The sequence below is a fragment of the Syngnathus floridae genome, chromosome 5, assembly GCF_059516105.1.
Source record: "Syngnathus floridae isolate MCC-2025c chromosome 5, RoL_Sflo_1.0, whole genome shotgun sequence".
Taxonomy (NCBI): Eukaryota; Metazoa; Chordata; class Actinopteri; order Syngnathiformes; family Syngnathidae; genus Syngnathus; species Syngnathus floridae.
In genome coordinates this window covers 5,547,027-5,563,818 of record NC_142417.1, presented here as the reverse complement: position 1 = coordinate 5,563,818, position 16,792 = coordinate 5,547,027, and the positions used below count along the sequence as shown (strand labels likewise).

The following is a 16,792-nucleotide window of genomic DNA, read 5'->3' as shown; positions in this document are numbered from 1 at the left end:
ATATGTATTGAATATTGTCGAGGGCGAAGAGGCTAAAAGGCTCATAAAACTGCTTGTGGGTGTGGTAATGGTAAAACGTCTATAAAACAAAACTGGGCATCATTAGGGCTCGGGCGCCGGGGTGTTTATTGTTATCCCGAATCGACTTTGAGAGCAAAGTAAACCTTTTGTTTTAAGCTCATGTATGACCCCGTCCGTCCCTGCGCAATGTCACAGTCAGATGCTTGATGCTAATTAAATACACATCATACATGTAAGTCTTGCCTGTGAGTCCAAAATCAATACAGACTTTGTTTAAAGAGCTGCTAATGCCCGTGGCTCGTTGCTTTGCAGACACTAATAACTTGGCTGTGGACTGCAACCACGACAGATGAAGACAGCCAGGACACCTTGCGATCAATACGGCCCAGGTCTCACTGTTTTATCACCTCTCTTTCTCGTCAGAGGCCTTCCCGCTGCAGATGCAATTATTGCAAACGTACCGATGACGACTTTGGGCATTCATCTCAGACTGCCATTTGAAATATAGTATAAGTTGCACGACTGAGTTTGAGTTAGCACAATGGTCATTTGTAGGTTGCTAACTTCCCCTCCATTAGCCATCTCTTCAAGATTCTTTGGGTCGGGGGTGAACAACAGCAGCCCACACGGTGGCCCGGTGCGGTCGCGGCCGAGAAGGCGCCGCATAGCACCCGTAATTCAATGTTTCAAGCAGGCTGTCCAATAAAGGCAAGTCTCACACATGGCTGACTATGTGGGTCAGCCTTGGATCATTTGCAGAGGAGGAGGCCAGCGACTGGCACCAGATTCACCCCCCTCGCCCACACCCCAACGTGTGAACGAGTGAATGTGTCGTCTTCGCCTGGAAGCTGGAGGCCACGCAGCCCCCCCCCCACCCCTCTGGGTCATCCCGGCCAACTCTTCTATGGGAAACCCGTCCTCTGCCGCCTTCCTCCGAGGCCCCCCGACCCTCCGTCCTCTACCCGACTGCACCCAGATGCCTTTGTGAGCTCCGGGGACAAAACAGGGGGCTCTTTGGAGGCCACCAATTAGTCCTCCCCCACGGGGTGACATGGCCGATGAATGGAAGGACCCCCAAACCGTCCACGCATATAATCTCAGCTGTCTCTTTAGAGGCGGCACTGTCACAAGCACACAAATTCAACCTTGTTTTCGCATTCTGGATTTAAAGCCACGGCTCGTTGGTGCAAAAAAAATGAGCATCCGGATGCCGGCGAGCCACTTTGTCACGGTGGAATTTGTTCGTCTCCATGAGGGTTCATCCCGGAAGATATGCAAGGATGACTTTCGCACAAGGTGTTTTTTTTTTTTTTAGCCTATCAATCAACCAGTGACAGGAACCACAATAGAGAGTGGGAATCCATTACCTAAACAAACAAAGACATAGCAAGACTGTCTACTGCAGGAAGCTCAAGCACAGGGAGTGACTGTGTAAACTTAAGTGGTGATTGAGAAGACCCGGGAGGAAGGGAGGGGCGGGGGGGTCACCTACAGCATGTAAAACCGCGGGTGTAAACATGTCACAGACGCTGAGATGTCTCATTTGACGGCGCTTTCGGAAGTCATCTGAGACATCTTAAAACAACTGTTAAAAGTTTGTTGATGAATGCTCGGGCGGTCCGAAAAATAAGAATAGCCAATGCGCCCACTGGACACAACATTAGGTACACCTGCACAGTCGTCACTAAACAGGAGGGCAGATGTGCTAACCGATAGCCTCCACCATGTCGCCTTGATAAAAATGTAACAAAAACGTACTCCAATAACTTTCTGGACTGAAAATTCCCCAAGTGTGTCCTTCGTAGGCATTAACAAAGCAACCCAAAATATTAAAAGCATCTTTCAGTATGACGCCGTGCCGTCGCGGTACACCGCTTGACTGCAAACGACAATAAACATATTGCTACATAAATTCCTCGCGCGGCATGTCATTTTTTTTTTTTTTTTGCTCCTCCTGTGGAATGATCAGCTTTAGGAAGCTTCTGAAGATCTCACTGCTCGCGTCTCTTCTCAAATGTCAGGCGTGGCAACAATCAGGTGGACGTCACGAAATCACCTCATATCTGCTCGGAAAATGTGAAGGAGTTTACCGATGAGTCGAGGACAGTATTACGTAAGGTTTATTGGAACTCGCTAACATTTCAGTGTGAGATTTCTTCTCAGCAAAACAAACAAACAAAAAAAGCATCAAGGAGAAGCGCATAAGCTCTTTGTTGGCGGCCATCAGCCGAGAGCACAGCCAAACTATTTTATGCTCGGCTGGAGAGTCAGGCAGCGATTTATCTTTGTTTCACTTCGCATACTTGAGGAATACTCTACTATTCCCAAACAGTGCGATGGGTGCAAAGGGCAAGTAATTTATGGACTACAATTTTAGCCCCCCAAAAAAGAGGTTGATGGTGTCAAGCGTTCACACGTGAAGAGAAGGAGACGTTAGGTGTAAGGCAATAGATCAAGACAAGACGTCCAGGCCGAGACTTAAAATAGCTTAGGCTGTCAACCAAATAATGGGAAGGAGGGTTTTTTTTTGGGGGGGGGGCTTAAGGTAAGAATGTGTGACCTCCACCTGGTATAGAGTAACTTCATCGTTTCTCCCTTTCGCGGCCTTGCTACGAAAGGGTGCTACAGCAGACCACACACTACGACATGGCTGACATATTTATGAAACTATTAGTCGACATATATCACACTGTGTCATTTCCCATGGTGCAAGTTACAAAATAACTGAGTGACAATATTGGATTAGCTCAAATTTAAATGATACTAATTACTTCAGTTTTGTTCTGACACCAGAAAAGCTCAATTGTGATCAATTCAATACCCTGAGAATTTAATCGCCTAGATGGATGAGAATATTCACGGAAATGTATTACTCATTTCGCTGCACTGCATCACAGCTACAATATTGTTGAATTAATTATTAGCAACTAAAATAAACATGTTAAAAGCTATCATTTCGATAGAGCTCTGCTACTGGATCTCATTAGTACGTCGACGTGTACCTAATGTGGAGGCCGCTGAAATTGCAAGCGGTGCATAATAAATGATGGTAAATGAGAGAAGGCATGTTCATTGTCTCTCACTGTCGCACTGTAAAACCGTTGCTTAATGAGCGGAGACAAGCCTCAGCTTCTTCCTGACCTAGAAAATGTAGCAAGAAAGAAAGAAAAGCGCCAGCAATAAATAGCCAAACTGTAAATAAAAATAAATGGCAATGCTGATGATTTTGGACACGCGTGCTCATTAGCCACCCCGGAGAACTTCATCACATTGTACCGACGAGATGCTTCTGCTTCCACTCTCTCCTCCCTCTGAGCATTTACTCGCTCGCTTGCTGAGTCTCCGTTCTCAGGCTCAATTAAGCTACAGTAAGTAAAACAGCGGTGCACCCTGTCACATTCCATCCACTCGCGTGCTCAGTGAGAGACCCGCTAAAACAAACGGGCCTTAAAGGAGCCCACTCTGGCTGGCAGCCATTACCATCTGAACAACCCACTTCCCGCGTGCACAATGAACCACCTTGACAGACCCTCGCTCGGTCGGTTGAAACATATTCAGGGGCACATAAAGAGAGCTCTGTGCGCATTTCGACGCTCCTGCTCTACCTCTGTTCCGGTCATGCTCGGATTAGCTCCCGCCGCTGCAATATTTACCTCACGTGGCGGGTGGGGGTTACACACCTAAGAACACACACGCGCACAGCGGGATGGCCGAGAGTGCAGAAGGGAAAATGTGCACGCACAAGAAGAAGCACGCACACTTTCACTAACGGGAGCAAGACGCTGTGAAACTGAGAGCTTGCTTCATCAGCCTTTACTCCTAACATAACAAATGAGTTTATTTCTTCAGGAAATTGCCAACATCCAACAGTCTGGTAGTCATGGCTCCCGAAATGTGGTCCAAGTTATTGGTTGTTAACTGTTTTCAATGGCGTATTTATATGTAAATGTGCCGCTGCGGTTTAAGCCACTCAAACGTAGCCTTTAGGCGAGAAGGGAAGCACACTCATAATTCGATCATTTCCTCCGCTAAACTTGAAGCCCGAATAGAAGGAAACAATCGCCTTATCGGCTCAAACACAGACGAGGGGAAATATCATGTGATTTAGCGGGCTACCCCATACAAGTTTTTGGTCTTATCGTTATACATTTGATCAGTCGGTGGTGTCGAATGGCTCTTTGTGACGGCAGCCCGCGGGGTGGGCGGGCGTGCAGCAACACAATCACAACGGCTCGGGTTCAACCGAAACATTAAAATCGGATATGGTCCGATAAACTCACTCGGTTATGTTTTTCATCACTTCACAATAGAAGAGGCAGGCCGTTTAACCGCACAGCCGCCGCGCACGACCGAGATCCGGCTCGAAAGCATGAGTCACTGTCCTCCCCGTTCTCTGATGTTCAAATTGCAAACATATTGTCATTGAGAGGAAAGTGAAGGAAAGCAGATGAGGTTTTAATATGCGTTGTTGTAATCCTCCCACGCAGAACAGTGGCTTGTCACTGCTTAGCGTTTCGATGGCCATTTTAGAAAAACTCAATGGCAACTCAGATTACATCATCGGTCTGGAAACGGGGTGATTAGTGAATGAAAGTGACGAAAGAACTTAAAACTAAAGTTGAAAAAACATTTTCCTGAACAAAAAACATTTTAAAATGTTCTTTTTTAAAAATGATAAAACGATGTTACAAGGTTGTCATGGTAACAAATATCAATTAACCTGTGAGCCACAAAAAGATTGCTGACTTTTAACTTAAATTGTTCTATATTTTTAGTTAACAACAAATTACAAAACCTTTTTTTTTCTCAAATCCAATGCAGCTAGTCAAGCAAAATGTTTACATTTGTTAAGAAAATCTGAAGTGAGAGCTATCGCAGTGATTTTAATCCCAATTGGCATCTAAGACTTACAGCATCCAAACATGTCAAAAGCCTCCAACTGACCTTGCCATGGATACAATCTGCATCAAGTCATCTGACTCCCAGCACATAAAAGATATCTGATGTAACAACACATGACAGGTAGAACCAGCCCCAAAACACAGATAGTAGATAGCTGGGAAGAAAATAGACACAAGGCACCACCACGCAACATATGCTAACCCTCAGGCCATGTGTGCTTTACAAAGCCCTATATTGTACATGTCTACCATTACACTAAGTGCAACTACATTTACATTACATGTTACCACTTCTTGGATAACCAATAACAAAATATATACTTACATTGAGTTTGAAGTTTATGGTGGCACATTTCTGCACACTAAAATGGGCAGATAGGCATCTCTGCACCTGTATGACCCCACCTTCCTCCATGTATTAGCAGCAAACTCACTCCCAAGGCCATGAAAGCTTCTTCGAAGCTGATTACGGCTCACAAGTAAGGATAGCGTTTCATCAGCTCGGCAGGTCATAAAGTATCCCATTTGTTCCTTTGCAAATGACTGCAATTGTGAGCACGCTCCGATACATGTCCAATGGTGAGATTGCTATCATTTTAAAAAGGTAACCAAAGCTACTTTACTTGTGAGGTCCTTTACCCTCCCCCTTTAGTTCTCTGTGGATACATCCCACTGTGACAGATATATCTCCTTTGAGCTCCATTTACTCGAGAGCTACGAACCAACCTCCACACACACACACACATATTTATAGATAGATAGATAGATAGATAGATAGATAGATAGATAGATAGATAGATAGATAGATAGATAGATAGATAGATAGATAGATAGATAGATAGATAGATAGATAGATAGATAGATAGATAGATAGATAGATAGATAGATAGATAGATAGATAGATAGATAGATAAAGGAAATCCAATTATCCGAGGTGAACGTCATGTTAACGCTTCTATTGATTAATCTGGTCATCCATTCCTTCGTTATCCACACACGGGGAAGAGCCATTTTTAAAAGCTGTAAAATGCTCCTGAGAATCAGAGAATCAATACCTTCCCCAACCACAATTCTCTTTTATAACGGTATCGTTTCATCATCGTGTAAAAGTGAAAAACAGATGACATTTTGTTTGGTTGGCCGCAACTTTCGATAAAATGTCATGATGATAATAAAGTTTTGATTGACATTATGGAGGGCGGGGGGGGGGGGTATTTAGTTGTCACAGCATGAATCAAACTTTTCCATTGCTCATGTCGTGTTCTTTAGAGACGAATCATCCAAATTGGGTCGATTTGTACAAAACCCAGATGGATCAAATCGACCCAAGCGCTAGATTGCTTCAATTGAGCTTTTGTAAAAGCTGACTCTTGCCTTTAAACACATCATGTCATTGGACTGTGAAAAGTGTAGCTAATTTTGCAACCAGTGCATTCCACCAGTCAGTCTCCTTTTCAATTGACCGGTGGAGCGTTCCAAATAACAATCAATTCATTAAGGCACCTCCTCTCGTACTTTAGTGGCGGAGTAGTCACAGCTCGGGCTACATTTACTCCATTAATTAGCCCCCGTGTTACAGGCCGGGAGGTTATCCGAGTGCCTCCTCGGTGGGCCGGGCAGCGAGAGTGGCGCTTTATTATGCAAGTGGCGCAGCTAGGTAGAGCTGGCGCGACACGCTAATTGAGGCCACGGAGGCTGCCTCACACAGACGGCTGCCGAATGGGAATGGAAATAGCGGGCGGCCCGGAGTGGTCTGCCCTCGAAAGCCATCACACCTCATCAGAAATATCAAATATTAACCATAGGAGTGTTGAAACGGAGGAAATCTTGCAATGGTTTTGTGTGCCTTACTGAAAAGCATCACATACGTGCGTCCTTATATATCGGAGATGCTAAGCTAACACGCTAAGATAACATGCATCTCATTACTTGGAGATAAAACACAGTGAACGATTTAGATTCCGACCAGATGATATCATCGGTATGCGTGACGCTTCCTCATTCCTTGTGCGCTATCTTGGTTTGCTTATTTAGCAATGTCTGACTCAACCGCACCACGCACACACTTGAGTCCTTCACCTGTTAATGTGTGAAACAAATGACCGCTGCAGTGGCGCCAGCACAAACACATGTCTCGTCTTATCAAGCAGCCACGCGCAAACATGTTTGCTGAGCAGGGGGTGGGCCCCACTCTGTGCTTTTATGGAATTCAGAAATGGATAAATAAATATACAATATATTGTACATGTAATGGACATTTTAACTCAACCAAAATCAAACGATGCCCTTCGGCACTAAAGTTTGCTCATTTCCGTCCTGGATAGTCTGCAACAAACCAAAAGTAGAACGTTCATGCGACTCGAGTGACTTTAAAATGGAGCTCTCCGCTTAAATGATGACAATAGAATAAAACTGCTGCTGTTAACTTGCCGGTATGTAGGTCAGAGCTGCACCTCCAGTCTCCTCTCCTCATGCCATCCCCTTTCCTCGCTTGCATGTGTGCTGATGTAACGTACTGTAAAAGTGCGGATGAGCTCGGGATGGTGCTTAGAGACGTTTGCTTCATTTCTAAAAACAGCAACACTGATATTACCTCACGCGCTAGGTTATGTTTGTTGCCGGTGTAGCTCCAAAACAAATTGACCCGTTTCAGTGAGACCAAGGCCACCAAATCAAATGCGTGTTGGATAAAATTTTCCTGCTCTACCTTTCAACCTCACCTAAACTTTACACTCTGAGCGGTATTCTAGTTTGCTTATTCTTACATAATTAGAGCAGCTTTTGTGTCATGGTTCCACTGAGTGCTTTTGGTCTTGAGCCCGGAAACCCGGAAGCTTTTCTAAATGCCACCTTGATCCGAATGCAAAGAAACACAGTCGGTCAAGTCGTGTAAATGATTAACGGATGCCGAGTCTTGATAGCCTCTGCTCTTGTAATGCCTTCCTATCTGGTTACCAGGTGAGCTAACCTTACCGGATCTCATGCCGGGTGCATGAGATCACATGTTCTCTCTTAGAATCAGATCCAATTGGGAAGAGAAAAAAAAAAATCCTCCGATGATGTGTCACATGACGTAAGCCATGCCTCAGCTTCCAAACTTAATTAAAAGGTCAAGAGTTCAATTCTAGTGTCATTGATACATTTTGGAGGAAAAATACTCTCACGTAAAATTTCAGATTACGCACTTATTCAGAATGCGAATGCAGGCAATCCACACAGCGGCATTCGTAGTCTTTACACACACACACACAAACACGCACACACACACACGCACACACACTGTATTCCTCATACAAAGGAGACAAACTCAGGGTTCACACACCTTTGCAGACCCACAACCATTGGCTTCTTGGCAAATAAGCTGAAAGGGCCCCCGGTAGACGCTGATGAATGAGTCAAGCCAAGCATGCTGCGAACATTATCAAGAGTGGGGGGGGGTGGGTTGGGGTTGAATGAATACATTATCATGCAAGGCACTTCTCTCTGCTGGCCACCTCGCTCGCTCACTCGCTCGCAGCTTGTCACTCTTTCCTACCCGTCAAGACTCTTCGCCTCACGACAGGCCAGCATGCGGCCCGGCTTTTGTGCGCCTTAAAGAAGGGCCGCTCGGAGGTAGAAGCTTATTTATCTTGGCTTAATCATCCTCACTGTCCAAGCATCAGCCTCTCACTTCCTGTCTACTTGGCCAAATGTCCAGACACTTTCTATTAGTGGCTCTGACAGGCTGGCTTCCTTCTCTCGCTTCTATCCACTTAGATATCCTGATTGCTTCCCATTGCCGCGACCCGCCCAACACCTGGCCGGGCACTTGATAGCTCGATCATCATCGGCGCTGTCTGTCATTCGGCCATTTTCCGCCTTTGGCCCAGGATGCGATGCTTAAAAATCACATTGGATTAATCGCATTTAGCGATGCTTTCTCTGGTTTCGATCAATATAATACGATAAACGTGTTTGCTGCTGAGAGAATAATGAGAAATCACAGGACTTTGTCAAGGCATGAACTTTTTTCATCAGCGTAATCAAGAAAATAAATTCCCAAGCAATCTGAGTGCTACAATAAATAGTCATCCAAACATGTTTAATAATCCTGAATTGCCGACTGTGCTAGTTTTGTGTTATCCTGCTACGGCACACAACAATGAGCGAATAGTGATGCTAATGCTAATCTAAGATTCAAGCTCTGTTTCTTTTTTTCTCAAGTTTTGGTTGGGTTAGTCTTAAAATTCAGAGCCCATGACATGCGGCCTGAAACTTTATGTATTATTACTAATTGTAATTTGTTTAGCAATCTTAAAATAAAATGCTAATGGTCACCTTATTGTAAAACATCATCGTAAGCAACTGTTGTATTTCCTGATCCCTGGTGGCACAAAGCAAAAAAAAAAATCAAGCACAAGACATTTCGTGCGCTTGTCATCTTTTTTGTTTCATGTGTCAATCACTGGGCCTCTGAGAACGACGAGCGATGTCACATTTGCTTTTAAAACTAAAAAGCTGCCACCGAGCGTAATCCAGGTGACAGTTTGTTTATCTTTCAACAAAGCGCATTTAAACAAACCAGACAAAAGTGTTTAGTCGGAGAGATGTAGGATTTCCCTGACTGTCACAGCAGCCACCAGGCAGATCAGGACTACGTGTAATGTGTAATGTGCTCACGCATGCGTGTGTGTATTTGAGATGTGAGTAAGTCTTTGTGAGGCCTCCACTCAGCAGAGTGATGATAAGTACTCCCAGCCCGGCGCTCCGCATGAGCTGATGGACAGACGGGCCGGGAACACTGGGGGCCTTGTGGCCGCGGCCAGCATGTGTGTGCATGTGTGGGCACTGTGGTGACGGGATGGGGGGGTGGAGGGGGGGGGGGGGGGGGGGGGGGGGCGTGAGAGGTACTTGGCAGCCTAAGTCACAACGTTTCCACCGGCCACGCCACCAGAGCGTGCCACATGGCTGCAATTTGTTCATTAACTATGTAATAAATGTACGCGCACACACAGAGGTAATATTGTTCCGAGTTCTGCCTGATTGGATTGTGAAATGGAGGATCCTCCAGGGAATCGCTCGAAGTCCGCCGGCCACTCTCACCGAGACAGGAAGAGGCAGGCCTGATTTTCTAACAAGGTTTGAGACGCAGGAACATATGTAGTCGATAGTTTGCTGTTTGTTTTAAGCGGCACTAGGAATAAAGCAACTCGTAATGTGTTTCATCATTTTTCAGATACAAATCAAAGTCTACCACTCAACTTATTCAAACTTTATCGCTTCGTGCACTGGCGCACAATCATTTTGGAACAAATAAAGGGCCTTCCCAAACTTTCCCAAGAGCGTTAAATTGGCCCAAATTTCTCAGAGTGACAGATGATTAAGCCTGAAGGGGGTGAATAATGAGTCTGACCCGTGATTGAGTCACTTAATTGATTAAGCGAAACCAATCTGTACTCATTTTTAGCTCATCCGTCCATCCATGCATCCATTTTCTACCACTGATCTGGAGTCGGGTCACGAGCGCAGCAGCTTAAACTACTCTAATTTGAATATAACTGTGAATCTGAGTCTGAATATTTTTTTATTATTTATATGAAAGCGTCCTGCAATCAAACAGCGAACAGTCTGCCGTGGCCCCACCTGCAACCCTAACAAGGACAAGCCGGTATAAAAAAATGAACGGTCAGTCCGTAGAGTGAATCCTCAAGTAAGTACAGATCACAGCAGAGCTTTTACTCTCTACCTGGAAGTGATTAATATTAGCCCAAGGCCAATGGCAAGCAATCTGTCATCATCATTAAGCCGTTAGATGAGCACGAGGAATGCTTGTTACAAATGACCCGGCGGCTAGGATGTCACCTGACGAGGTCCCGTCCGGTTCAGGGCCGGGTTTCGGAGCGCCGTGATGACGGCTGAGATATAACGGCAGCAGAAATGCGGAAGAGGGAAGTTGGAGAGCGTGGATAATGAGATGAAAACTTCCTTGTGGATGCCGCATGTGAAAGAACCTGTGAGAGAGTATGACTGCTGCTCTGCCGTGAGCATACAGATCACCTTACACGTTGGATTTCCTCTGCTTTGATGACTAAAGCGCACCACACACACACACACACACACACACACACACAGTCATGAATGCATGCATGGCTGTGTCCAGTCTCCCCCCCCCAACCCCCCCAAACCCCCCCCCCCAGGATTAATTCACCTGCCGCACCTGAGAATGCAACCAACGTGATGTCACCTGCACTCTCCTCACTTCAAAAGGTAAAAGAGCACCTCGGTGCCATCAGCACAATGGGCCAGCACACCTTCTCACTTCCTCTAATGGCAATCCCCTCGTCGCAGAAGGTCCATATGCGGAAGGTGCAGAATTACATAGACAATGAGGCTTTCTTAAGTTACTGCCCACTGGCCCTCCACGCTCACAATGAGAAGTTTTCCAAGGGAGTTCTTGAGCAGGATGCAGCACAGAGGTTGGGAATCACTGCATGAGGATGGCTTCGGCTTGAGAGGACACACACGCTTAGCATGCATGTGTGCACCCGAGAGCCGTGTCGCCGCTTGCCAGTTGGCTCCGGCATGAACGCTCCCACAGGAGAGGCTCACAAGCCGGGCAGGACGCGATAAGATGTGGTGATAGTGCAAGTGCCACATTAGTGTAGTTTTTGCCGTGATCTAGGTCAGGAAAATAAAAGAGAAAAAGAACTGGAGCCAGAATTCAAGCATGGCTCCTTGAAGCAACACAGCTTATTGTTGAGTGTGTTATACAGCAAGAGAAAAGAGATTGCATAGGATAGTTGAAGAGATGGACAGACAAGATAAAAAAATAAATAAAAAATGACCAGCTGACAAAAAAGTATGAGCTGGCAGACATTCAGACAGATAGATGGCGTCAGATGATACCGGATTAGTCTCCAACCACAAACATATTCAGGGTCAGAACGGAGGTAAACAAAGAGCCTGGAGCCAAAGCATGAGTAAGTACAACAACAAGTATTCATTCAGCTCATTCTGAATCAAAATTCAGAAGCGCAGAAGAAAAAGCCTGTGATAGCTGGCTGGATCGAGAGATGTTTTGATAAGCGGGCCCGACCAATATGGAATTTGTGAGGCCGATACCAATTCCGATATTTGGTGGAATAAAATTCTGCTGAACAATGAGATGGCCGATTTATTTTGGTTGGTTGATATGTGGAAAATTCGATTTGTGGCTAGATAACCAGATAGATTGACCAATTGATTGAGAAGTAGGTTTGGATTTAGTGTATTATGACAGACGGATACATATACTCCTTGCATTGGAAGGTCCTTCCCACATGGCTTCCCTTTGAATCCATCAATCTGATCTACCATCAAAACATGCAGCTGAGCATGAAACAGTAGGCCTGGGCCCGTCATCTATCTGGCTTGTCATGCACATGGCCAAATAAGCGGGTGTTTAATGTGCCGAAATACACCAGAGGAGTGGCGGCGGCGCTCGTTGAAGAGTCTCAATCTGGAAGCTTGTGAATATATTCAGAAGCAAACAGCAAAGCAGCAGCGGTGTTTGCCAGGGAGAGCATGAAAAGATGCACGTGCAAAAGAAGCGATGGAGGGTTCACCGCTGAGATAAAAATGGAATCCATTTTGGTTCCTGAAGCACACTCCACACAGCGCCGGGACCCGCTCGGTGCGTTTGGCCGCCATTGGCGCTTCGATGGCTTCCCCTCCACTTGCTCCGTTCCAATTGTTCTGCCTTCCCCTCACTTATCATTTCCTCCGGTCACACCTCTTTCCTTGAATTCCTCTCTCTCTTTCTCTCTCTCTCTCTCTCTCGAGGCAGACGGGCCCCCCTCTTTGACAGTCACAGGTCCTGAAACTATGGCAACGGAACGAGAGGAGCAAACGCTCTCTATGATTAATAGATGAGAGATGAGGTGCCAATCGTTCAAGCTTGGGGAGGAGGGACGGATGGATACACGGCAACAACAGCGTGCAAACATGTATGCACAGTCACACACAGGAACAAGAGGCCACGCCCTGATTTGCCGGGGTGACCATTTGATGCATGTTTCATAAAGAGCGTTAATACCATTTAGCCCTCCATCCATTTTCTATATGGCGGATCGTGTTATGGTAGGCTGGACAGGAGACATGGTGAGGGGTTGATTCAGTTCAGTTTACATTTATTTTTTTTTACATTTGTTTCCATTGTAACACGGTTGTCCAATTATATGACTTTTTGATTGTCCCTTCAGTGTTTCCGTACCCAAATTTGTAAACCAAGCAGCCATTTTTACATTGCGACAGACAATCATACACAATCCAAAATAAAGGCTATTAAACTGTGGAGTACATTTTAAAGACTAAGTGCTTATTCTTAACTCTTCTGATTGTGCTAGGCAAATTGCATCAGGGGATGCAATGTAAATGTGTAATTATAAGACCAGGCGCATCACACTTAGGGAATCCCTGCAGAAGAATATAAGAAAAACAAAAGCTTCCTTTGAAACCGATCGAGTGGGATTACGACACAGAAGGCATTGAAGGCCCTTCCTTATGTGTTCATTGTTTAAGGCGACTGTCAGCTATGATGTCACACTATTTGCGTAGTAGGAGCAGGGATCACCGTTCAGCATGTACTAGTCGAGGACGCTTCGGTACAATATCGTGACAGACTGAACTAAACTTTCCTCAATTTTTTTCTAGTTACTCGTATTTCCTAGCTTGGGGCTTGACTTGTAATTGCTAGCTTGCGGCTTGACTCCTTTTTGCTAGCTTTGCTAACATGGCAAGACGAGCAGCTTGCAGTGCCACGGACAGAATCACCTGATTTTCAAAATAAAACTCCTTTCATGCTCTCACGGTCAATCAAATCTTTCTTTGTTTGTCCGTCGATTGGGGACGGCTGCTCTAATGTATAGTTTGAGACTTCAAGGCCACTCATTCATCCGTCTACTGTAGAGTGATCACACAAAGCACTGCTGCTACTGCTGCTTCTGGATTATCTCCGCTAATGCATCCCCGCTCTCGGTTCCATTTGACTAATGACAACCAACCCAACTCGGCCGTGACAAAAACATTTCCACATGTTCTACGGACTTACAGTGAGCATTACAAAAAAAAAAAACCAACAGCAACAATTCCATGATGTTCTAAGCTGATTGTAAATGCTCCAGGATGTTTGATGCATTTTTTTTTCATCCGCAGCCCATTTGGCCAAGTTGAACCTATAAAACGCATCTCCAAGTCGACGGGCTGGCATTCTAATTCACTTTGTATTAAAAACAACAAAGCCTCGCCAGGGACCATCAGACAAAACACCAACGAGCCACCCAGCCAATTCTGTCATTAACTTGCAGCGTGTGAGAGTTTTTGCCCGCTCCTTCATGCTTGTGGCATTTTTGGCATCCGAAAGGCGCTCAATCACTTATGCTAATGTAACAAGGATGCCCATTGTTTTTAGACATGGACTTGTATTCATTAAAGCCGCTTGAACGAGCACAATGGAGCTTAGAAAATAGAACGTCATGTGTGCATGTGTGTGTTTTTGTGTAACGTCGATAACATTTCACAGCAAGTGATTAGCAACTGATTACAATGTCAGTGAGCCTTGTGGTGAATAAAGCCACTGTATGGCAAGATCCGTTCTCATGGTGTTCACTGCGTGGGAGAAGAATAACTAAAGCAACTATAAGAAGAAAATCTAGAACAAAGACAACTTTTTGAATCAGAACCCATATTAGATGACCTCGGGGAAAATCACTCAATGTGCCGTGTAACATTTAGAAAAATATTGAAAGCATCTTTCATTACACCAGAATGTATTTCCTAGAAAGACGTGCAAAACATACGTCATTTTATGATTATGCGTTATTCCGAGTCTCGCTATTAAGGCAGTTTTGCCTTTCACTGCTTTCCATCAATGTTGCTGCAATTTTCCGACAGAATGTGAAAATGGGTCAAAGTAGGCGCGAGGAACAAACAAGGGCTTTTACTTGCACCGATTTTGAAGAGTCATTTATTTTTCACTCATTACTGCTACTTTTTTTTTTTAACGCAATACGGCTGATGAAAAAGATACTCATATTAAAAACTGTTGTACCATCAAAAGAACTGGAAGCTTTTCATGTCATGGTGGCAAGGTCCTTGATTCAAATCTCAGCTCCCATGTGGCGTTCGATTCATTCAAGACTCAATGCAGATGCATTAATGTACGCTACAACCTTAGTCCAGCAAGTACAAAAGGATTTGATGCTGTCCGGTTGAAACGAAAAAAAAAAAATCATCAGCAAGCCCACACACTGAGGGTGTGCATTAATAAAACATGGCTGCCATGAAATAGGCATAAACGCAATGACTACTAAACGCCTCGGTATTGACTCTCATTGAACGAACGGTGACAGTTAACAGTGGCTTGACTGGCCTCATTGTTTAGAGAAAGAGGCCAATTCATTTTGAAAAGAAGCAAAGCCATTTATCAATTATTCAACGCCACTGTATTCAGGCAGCGTATTTCCTCGAGTGGCACATTTAAATACCAACTCGCACTCCTGTTGGCCCCCTTCTTTTCCTTCTCTTTCACACACGCAGTGTGACAAATACACATCAGTCATAGACAATTGCTATTGTTAGAAGATCGGCGGATCAAACGCGCCACCGTGCCACGCTCCAGCATGCAGCTTCACTGTAATGCATCTTTTCGCAATACAACATGTCACTGGATGAATTGTTACAAGGCAGATAAGCACTGTTTGGGCTTTGTTTTTTTTTTCCCCCCTGCCTCTGGAAGGTAGCCTGGCCAGATTTACACGTTTTCTCCAGTATGCCTCGAGAAAATTTTATGTGCCCTGAAGGCAATGGTTTAGAAAATGATTTATTTATTTTTTTTACAAAAAAAAAGAAAAAAAACTTGCAGTTTTACATGAGAATCTATTAATTGTTCAAAGCCAATGTATTAAGCTCACACAGGTGTGCCCAAAACATGTCTTGTATTTTTTTTTAATCTTTAAGGTTGTTTAAAAAGCACACAAAAACAAAATTATGTGAGCTTGAGAGAAAGAGAGAAAATGGAGCGAGAATGAGAGCGAGAGCGAGAGAGACTGTATTTTTTTTTTAAATCTTTAAGGTTGTTTAAAAAGCACACAAAAACAAAATTATGTGAGCTTGAGAGAAAGAGAGAAAATGGAGAGGGAGAGAGAGAGAGAGAGAGAGAGAGAGGGAGCACGAGCGAGAGACCACTTAGAGTGTTGTCTGGGTGTTGCCATTACGCGCTCTCGTGTGTGGCTTGTGTACCCCCCCCCACCAACCTCGGAGCTTGTTTAAAAAGCCGCACAAAACAGCAAGAAAAGAACTTTTCCAAAGAACACATTTCATTAGCTATTGCAACATTGATACTGTTCATTTGACTAGAGCAATAGTGACCACTAATGGTTTCCCTGCACCCTGCACATGCAGTCCCTGAACACACCCCAGCGTGAGCAGCCAAAGCCTGCTACACCATACTTGAACCCGGTCAGAACAATACACGGTCAATAGGTTAAAACACATGGTCAATAGGTTCATATCGCATTACCACTAATTTAATCCCGATGCATGTCAATGGAGACGTTTGCAGTCATTGATTTGCTTCATGTCTGGATGTAAATCAGTGCTGTCATTTGAATAGCACTACATTCAGTAAAGGGGAAATGCGTTGGAATCATTTAAAAAATTATATATGTATGTTTTTTAATCCACATTGGGTGTTTTGGGATTTATGAGATTCTTAAACCAACAGTAAACAATCATTTGGTGAAGAGTCTTGCTTGAGTTCCTTTTTGTACATCTTTTTTCAGATGAAAAATGACCTCATTGCTGTTGTTTTGTGAATTTAAACTTAATAATTTGCAATTCTGTAGTCCTCCTGA

At 44.5% G+C, this 16,792-nt stretch overlaps 1 protein-coding gene across 4 annotated transcripts in view; it reads right to left on the bottom strand.

Moving 5' to 3' along the window:
- sema6a (sema domain, transmembrane domain (TM), and cytoplasmic domain, (semaphorin) 6A) overlaps window positions 1–16,792 on the bottom strand; it is a 95,015-nt gene that overhangs the window by 64,821 nt on the left and 13,402 nt on the right. The window lies entirely within an intron of this gene.